This window comes from Camellia sinensis, chromosome 2 (genome assembly GCF_055761805.1).
Source record: "Camellia sinensis isolate YWXY chromosome 2, ASM5576180v1, whole genome shotgun sequence".
Lineage (NCBI taxonomy): Eukaryota > Viridiplantae > Streptophyta > Magnoliopsida > Ericales > Theaceae > Camellia > Camellia sinensis.
This window is the reverse complement of record NC_138962.1, coordinates 16,048,192-16,054,480: the sequence shown is the minus strand read 5'-3', so window position 1 is coordinate 16,054,480 and position 6,289 is coordinate 16,048,192. Positions and strand designations below refer to the sequence as shown.

General features: G+C 34.2%; 1 long non-coding RNA gene across 1 annotated transcript; it reads right to left on the bottom strand.

Annotated features, from left to right (window-relative positions):
• Positions 1 to 4,627: 4,627 nt before the first annotated feature.
• LOC145819489 (uncharacterized) lies at positions 4,628 to 5,811 on the bottom strand. Its single transcript, XR_014360241.1, has 3 exons — positions 5,605 to 5,811; positions 5,237 to 5,488; positions 4,628 to 4,800 (listed from the first exon to the last, which is right to left on the bottom strand). It is a non-coding gene; the product is annotated as an uncharacterized LOC145819489 (long non-coding RNA).
• Positions 5,812 to 6,289: the final 478 nt, after the last annotated feature.

The window sequence follows — 6,289 nt, the reverse complement described above, 5'->3', positions numbered from 1 at the left end:
TGTGATGTGTTGAGGGTTAGGGTTTGGAGGTGGTGGCCACTAATGGCTAGGGTTAGGTTTTAAGGTTAAAGAAGTGAGGGTATTCTTGACGTGATAAGTTGTGTACTGAGCAAAAAGTCAAGTTTCAAAATCAATTAGTGTGTACATTGAGAGATGATGTGCACAGAGTGTTTTCCGTGTGGAAATAGAAGCTAATAAAATTTTAGGGTTCATACTAACTCATAATTGTGCACAAATCCTCTAATGCTGAGAAAGATTATAGTCCAATGTACCAGCAACAAAACAGATAATTACAAAATTGACAACTTACCAATGCCAACAATCTGTTATTATCTCTGCAACCATTGGATCAATCTCCTTTGCAATGTCAAGGTGTCTATTTTGAAATCCAACAGCTCCAACAACCTGCATTGAGTTCATCCCAGTCCATGGCACACGTAAAGTTGCCAACTCCCACAATATCACGCCAAAGCTGTACACATCGGACCTGCAAACCAGTCCGCAATTATTTTATCAGCAAGACTTGAATGAAACATTAAAAAATGAATTAAACTCTCTAGCATGGCTTTCAAGTCTAACACAAAAAATAAACCTACTTCTCATTGGATGGTTCATTTTTCAAAACCTCAGGGGCCATCCATTCCGCCTGCAGTTCAATGGCACAGCTTCAGTATAATTGATATAATATAACATTCTATCCTGACATCAATTACCATTCCAGCAGTAGATTTTGAAGACAGGAAAGTATTGTGCTTCATTCGTGATAAGCCAAAATCACAAACCTGTAGAGACAACAATAAATTAGAGAAGTTTCAGAAAAACATCCTTAAGCATGAAAAAGTCTAGATCTTAGTAAAAGAGACGAAGTCCATGGTGAGTCACGGCATTGTTAACTACGCATTTTCTAGATTACATTAAATACAGCAACAATTGGATAATCAAGGAAGGAATGGGAGATTTCAAATGCCAAGTTCTAATTTCAGCAAACCTTAACAACCCAGTTTTTATCAACAAGAAGGTTTGGAGTCTTTAGTGCTTGTCCAAAGCAACCTATAAGAAATGAGACTTGCAGAAAAACACAAGTGAAATGAAGGTAGACCATATCAAGCATAATGGAAAAACAAATGACTTGTAAATTACATTATCAAACTAATGTATTGTTTGTGGCTTGCCAGTTTTCTACTGCTTGACTATTTCAGAACATGAATAGTAGAACTTCAAACATAAGAAAGAGGCGAGGGAGGAATATTGGAGCCTGTTTAACTTAGACAAACTCTGGCAACTTTAAGGTTTAGGGTGCTGATGTCAATTAGGATTGCAATTCAAAGAGCAAAACTGTGCAAAGAGCATGTTGGAAGCCCCAGCAGATGGAGACGTGGAGAAGAGGGACATAAAATTTGACCTGATACAAAAATAATATAGTATACCAGTACCACTTAAGTGATAAAAATTAGTTAAAAGAAAAACACGTAGCAAACATTTACTCAATTTTAGATGTCTCAAAACTAGAAGTCCCAAATAAATTTTCAAAATATGACTTTCTTGGATTGAACAATGACAAAAGTTAACATTCTAATAAAAGCATGAAACTTATGAAATTGTAGGGGTGAGAATTTTTAACATGACACGAATCAGACACCAAGTTGGAAGGTTAGGGTTGACAAATTATCAACACAAACTTGAAAGCAACTTGACACATACTACGCCTCTGCCCTAAGAGAGCAGCCAGATTGTTGAGGTTGCTTTCAGATGCCTATCCACTTTTGCTTCTCTTCATCTGTAGGGTAATTCATCAACAAAGATTAAATCTTATTTCCTTCTCAAATGTGATGAACTTGGTCTTTTGTGATCTTCAAGGCAATCAATTGCAGGTAGATCCTCATATAACATTTAGTTCCAAAAAAAATTATAAAGGGGTTAGGTGCAAATTTTAAAACAAATAAGATAAAAACAACACCAAACAATAACCACCAATAATAAAAAAAACAGTCCTTGGTCCTGTGTGAACATCAAAGTAAAAACCATCCAGTAGCAAACCTCATTCAAATCACGGGCCATGTCTTTCAATTTATCCAAACCTTCTGATATCACTTCCAATCCTTGGTCCTGTGTGAACATCAAAGTAAAAAACAGTTAGATGCTGCATTGTCGACCTGTAGGGTGTGAAAATACACCATTAATAATTTAAGAATACTTGGTTACATAACAAAAAAGGTCAGTTACAAACAAAAAAAGGTCAGTTACAAACTTGAGACCCTAATGTGCAGCCCATTTGGTGCTTCAACTCTTGGAAATTTCATTAGCTTATCTCCCCCCTTCATATTGAACCACTCTAGCTGGCATTCCGAGACAAGTGTCGTCACTGTCCTCCCGTCTCATTGTAATCTTAATCTGATACCATCTACAATGCACATAAAATTAAAAAATAAGAAAGAAATGATCAAATAGAAAGAGAAATGGATATAATAGAAGAAGAAGAAGTAATAGAAGCATACATACCCTTGTTGGAAGAGGTTGAGATTATGAAAGCGATGAATTAAGAAATATATATAGCCTTACCATTTTGATTGGTTCTGTGCAACTATATGTGTAGCCATCTTGCTCCATGGAAGATCCCACCATCCATCCATATTGCCATCATAATGGAATAATATAATTGTAAAATTCTTTGAAAGAAACTGAATTCACAAAAATTAGGCAAATAACGTCCACATAATGACATGTCCAATGTCTACGAACTATTATAGCTTTGAATAACAAGCATTAATAGACAACTATACCTTTTGAACAATAACATCAACATTACTCTTTTGTTTAATACCAACTGGAATTGCTAGTAAGTTATGAGAGCTTGAAACATCAACCTGATAATCTAGAGCAAAGACGAGTGTAGTCTTTCCACATCCTTGTGGAGCACTAAAACCAATCTGCATTACAAAAACTTTATGACATAGTCCATTGGTTGTAAATACACATCAAGACTATAGAATGAGAATTTAGCAGATAGAGAAAATGTCATGAACGTGGAGCTGTCTTGCATCCATTGGTTGTAAATACACATCAAGACTATAAAAAGTGTCATGAACGTAGAGCTGTCTTGCATCCATGAACCTCTGTGGCCTGCAAAAATAATTTGGAAGTGTTGTTCATTGACTAAAAACTACACCCAAATTAATCCCCATTTGATGGGGTTCTGGGAGAGGTAGATTGGGTACAAACCTAACTTTTAGCATAATTTGCACGAAGTGTTGTTCATTGACTAACGCTTCAAAATAAGACATGGAACACACCAGATATAAAAAGCAAGGAAAAAAATAAAATAAAAAAAATGTGATCTCATTAGCATTTGGAGACACTCCATTGACAATTGCTTTCTCTGTGGCATTCCATTTAAAAGAATTCAACCCCTAAAATGTGTCCATGAAAGAACAGGACTTGTCCATATTTCCAAGTACAGAATTATCATCATTTCCTTGAAATGAAAAAGTTCAAAAAAACTTACAACATAATTTGTGAAACGGCTGCCCTTATAATGGCCACAGCCAAGATGATATAGCCTAGAATGTTATATAAAATTTCATTGTGGTTAACAAATGTCCATGGGACCAAAAAAAAAAAACTAATGAATAGCTTGGTCATTCTCATGTTGTAAATCAATATCAGATTTGGTTGCGAAGAGGACAGAATATGTCCTGCTCCTTTCTTTTTCTTTTAGTTTTTTTTTTCATTGTTCTCTTGAATTTTTTTCAGATATAAGAAACAACAGCTTTGAAAAACCTTGGAAGTACAAAAGCAATTGACAAGTGACAAATAGTAATTTTATGCTTGTGATAATGCTGCAAAGTACAGAAATACTTTGTAAAATCTGTGTCTGGAAAAAAAAAAAAGTTTTCAATCTGTATTTTTTTGATTTTGAGTGAATTTTTTTAATATTTTAATCATTTTTTAAAAAACTTTTTGGATCTATTTAATCTAGATACACTTAAAAGTACAAAATTTGTAGGGAAAAAAATCTTTAAAAAATTCACTAACTACAAAAAAATATAAAAATTAAGTACATTTTCTTTTCTTTTCTTCTTTTTTTTTGTACTTATTGAATTCTTTGTAGATTTCTTCACGAATATTTTACATTTTAAGTGCATTTAGATTAGGTGCTTCCAAAAAATTAAAACAATAGTGTTACTAATCTACTAGTCCATAATTATCTTAGTTTTACGAATTCAGTGTAACCTCCAAAAATTTATATTGGTTATCAAACATGGCCTAAACTAATACTCAATAACTTCATAATTAAGCGCATTTAATAACATAAAACAAAGCACTTAAAAAATATGAAAATATTTAATCGAAAAAGGAATTTTTATTCATGGAGTTCAATTATCATAAAATGTTGAATATATTCAGAAGAACCGAGACAGTGAGTACCTTTCTTTGTTTGGTTCTTTTGGCTGCTGCTTTCCAAGGAAACTAGGCTATCTGTAACTGCATTTAGTAACTTTGCCACATCAATGCCCTGTTTGGTATTCGAAAAAGAGAGAGTAAATGAACAAGAAGAAGAGGGAGTTTCTTGTGGTGTATCTTCCTGTAGTGTCTGGTTATCTAGGTTGCTATCCAAATGGCTCTTCTTTGGGATTTCATGATAGGAACTTTGGTGGCCTAGTTGGGGTTTGCTTCCACTATCTAAAAAATCATAATAAGAAGCATGTTGAACAAGTATGTTCTTGATGTCAATTGCCCACATGTGCCTTTCTTTCATCACCACTAATTGTTTTGGGAACAAAAACGTCATCCTCAAAAGTCCTACAATTAATCAAACACAAGTGAAAATTTAACTGCTAACAATATATATCATATGTCAAACATACACAATTAAACAGTTGAGATTATTGAATCCTTACTCTCTTCTACTTTCTTTTTTATATTATTAAATGTGAGTAAAAATTTAATTAAAAACTTGATCTTATATGGAACATTCTTAATTCTTACTCTCTTTTTTTTTTTAATCAAATTATTCTTCAAATTGCAGTATGGTCGATCTAATATTTTACCATATTTGAGCAAAAAAATGGTTTTGAAGTAGAAACGAGAAGACAGCATATCTGATTCGGCGATTGAGACTCTGGAATGTTCGGATCGGAGATAATGAGAAGACAGCATACACAAACATACACAAACATATACAGAAGTTGATGAAAAGAGGTTATTACTGAAAACGGAAGGATTCGAAGGAGCTTACCAACATATCTGATTCGAAACCCCCACATTTGGATCAGGTGTTCTTTGAAACCTTTAGATCTGGCTTTAATTAGTTCGAAATCCTTCAAATCTCGTCTCTTGTTCTTTTCTTCAACGAGCACCACCACCGCCATCCTCTTCCACCACTGTAGCTGTCGATCTGAAGCGATAATGAGAAGACAGCAGCGGCGGTGAGTGTGGATGAGATCGGCAGAGGAGAGAGAGAGAGAGAGAGAGAGAGAGAGAGATGAGTCTGGTGACAGAGAAGAGTGAAAATGAGCGAGAGAGAACAAAAAATGAAATCGAAATCAAAATCACTGAGCTTGAGTAAATGAAATCGATTCTGAAGCTTGATGTAGATAGGTTTACCTCTCAGTGATTTCTATGTAAATGGAATAGGTAAACGAATTAAATCACCGAGATGATTCCAATCGATTCCTATTCTAAAATCACTCTGAGATTTAAGGGATCACCGAGCTGAAGCGAGAGAGTGAGCGAGAGATTTGAGGCATCTTCTTTCTGAGACTGAAGAGTAAAGAATGAGAGTCTCAAGCGGGAGGGAGAGGGTGTGAGAGATTATAACATATTCGGAGGCGTTTTCTATCAGCTAAACAGCGCCGTTTTGAGTAGCACAAAAGGCGACGTTTTTAAAACGCCGTTGAATATTAAAAAAGACGACGTTTAAGAAAACGCCATTATATAAACGCCTTTTAAACCAACATTTCTTGTAGTGCACGTTCAGAAAATAAGGTAAACATATACATATATATGGACTGAAATTTCAAAATCAAGTCTTATCTATCTCTTGTTTTATTTATTTAATTATAGGCTTCATTGTCACCATTTCATGCCCACTTACTATTTTTCAATGGTGTGAACTCAAATTTTTTATTTAAAAATTATTTAAAATTTTAATGTATGGCGTAAATTTAAAATTAGGTATGGGATGAGTCATATTTAAGGTGAATTTGAACTACATATTCATTTATTTCTATGGAAAATGTTTGAGGGCCACAATTTTTGTGGCTACAATGGCTCAAAACTGTCAAAACGA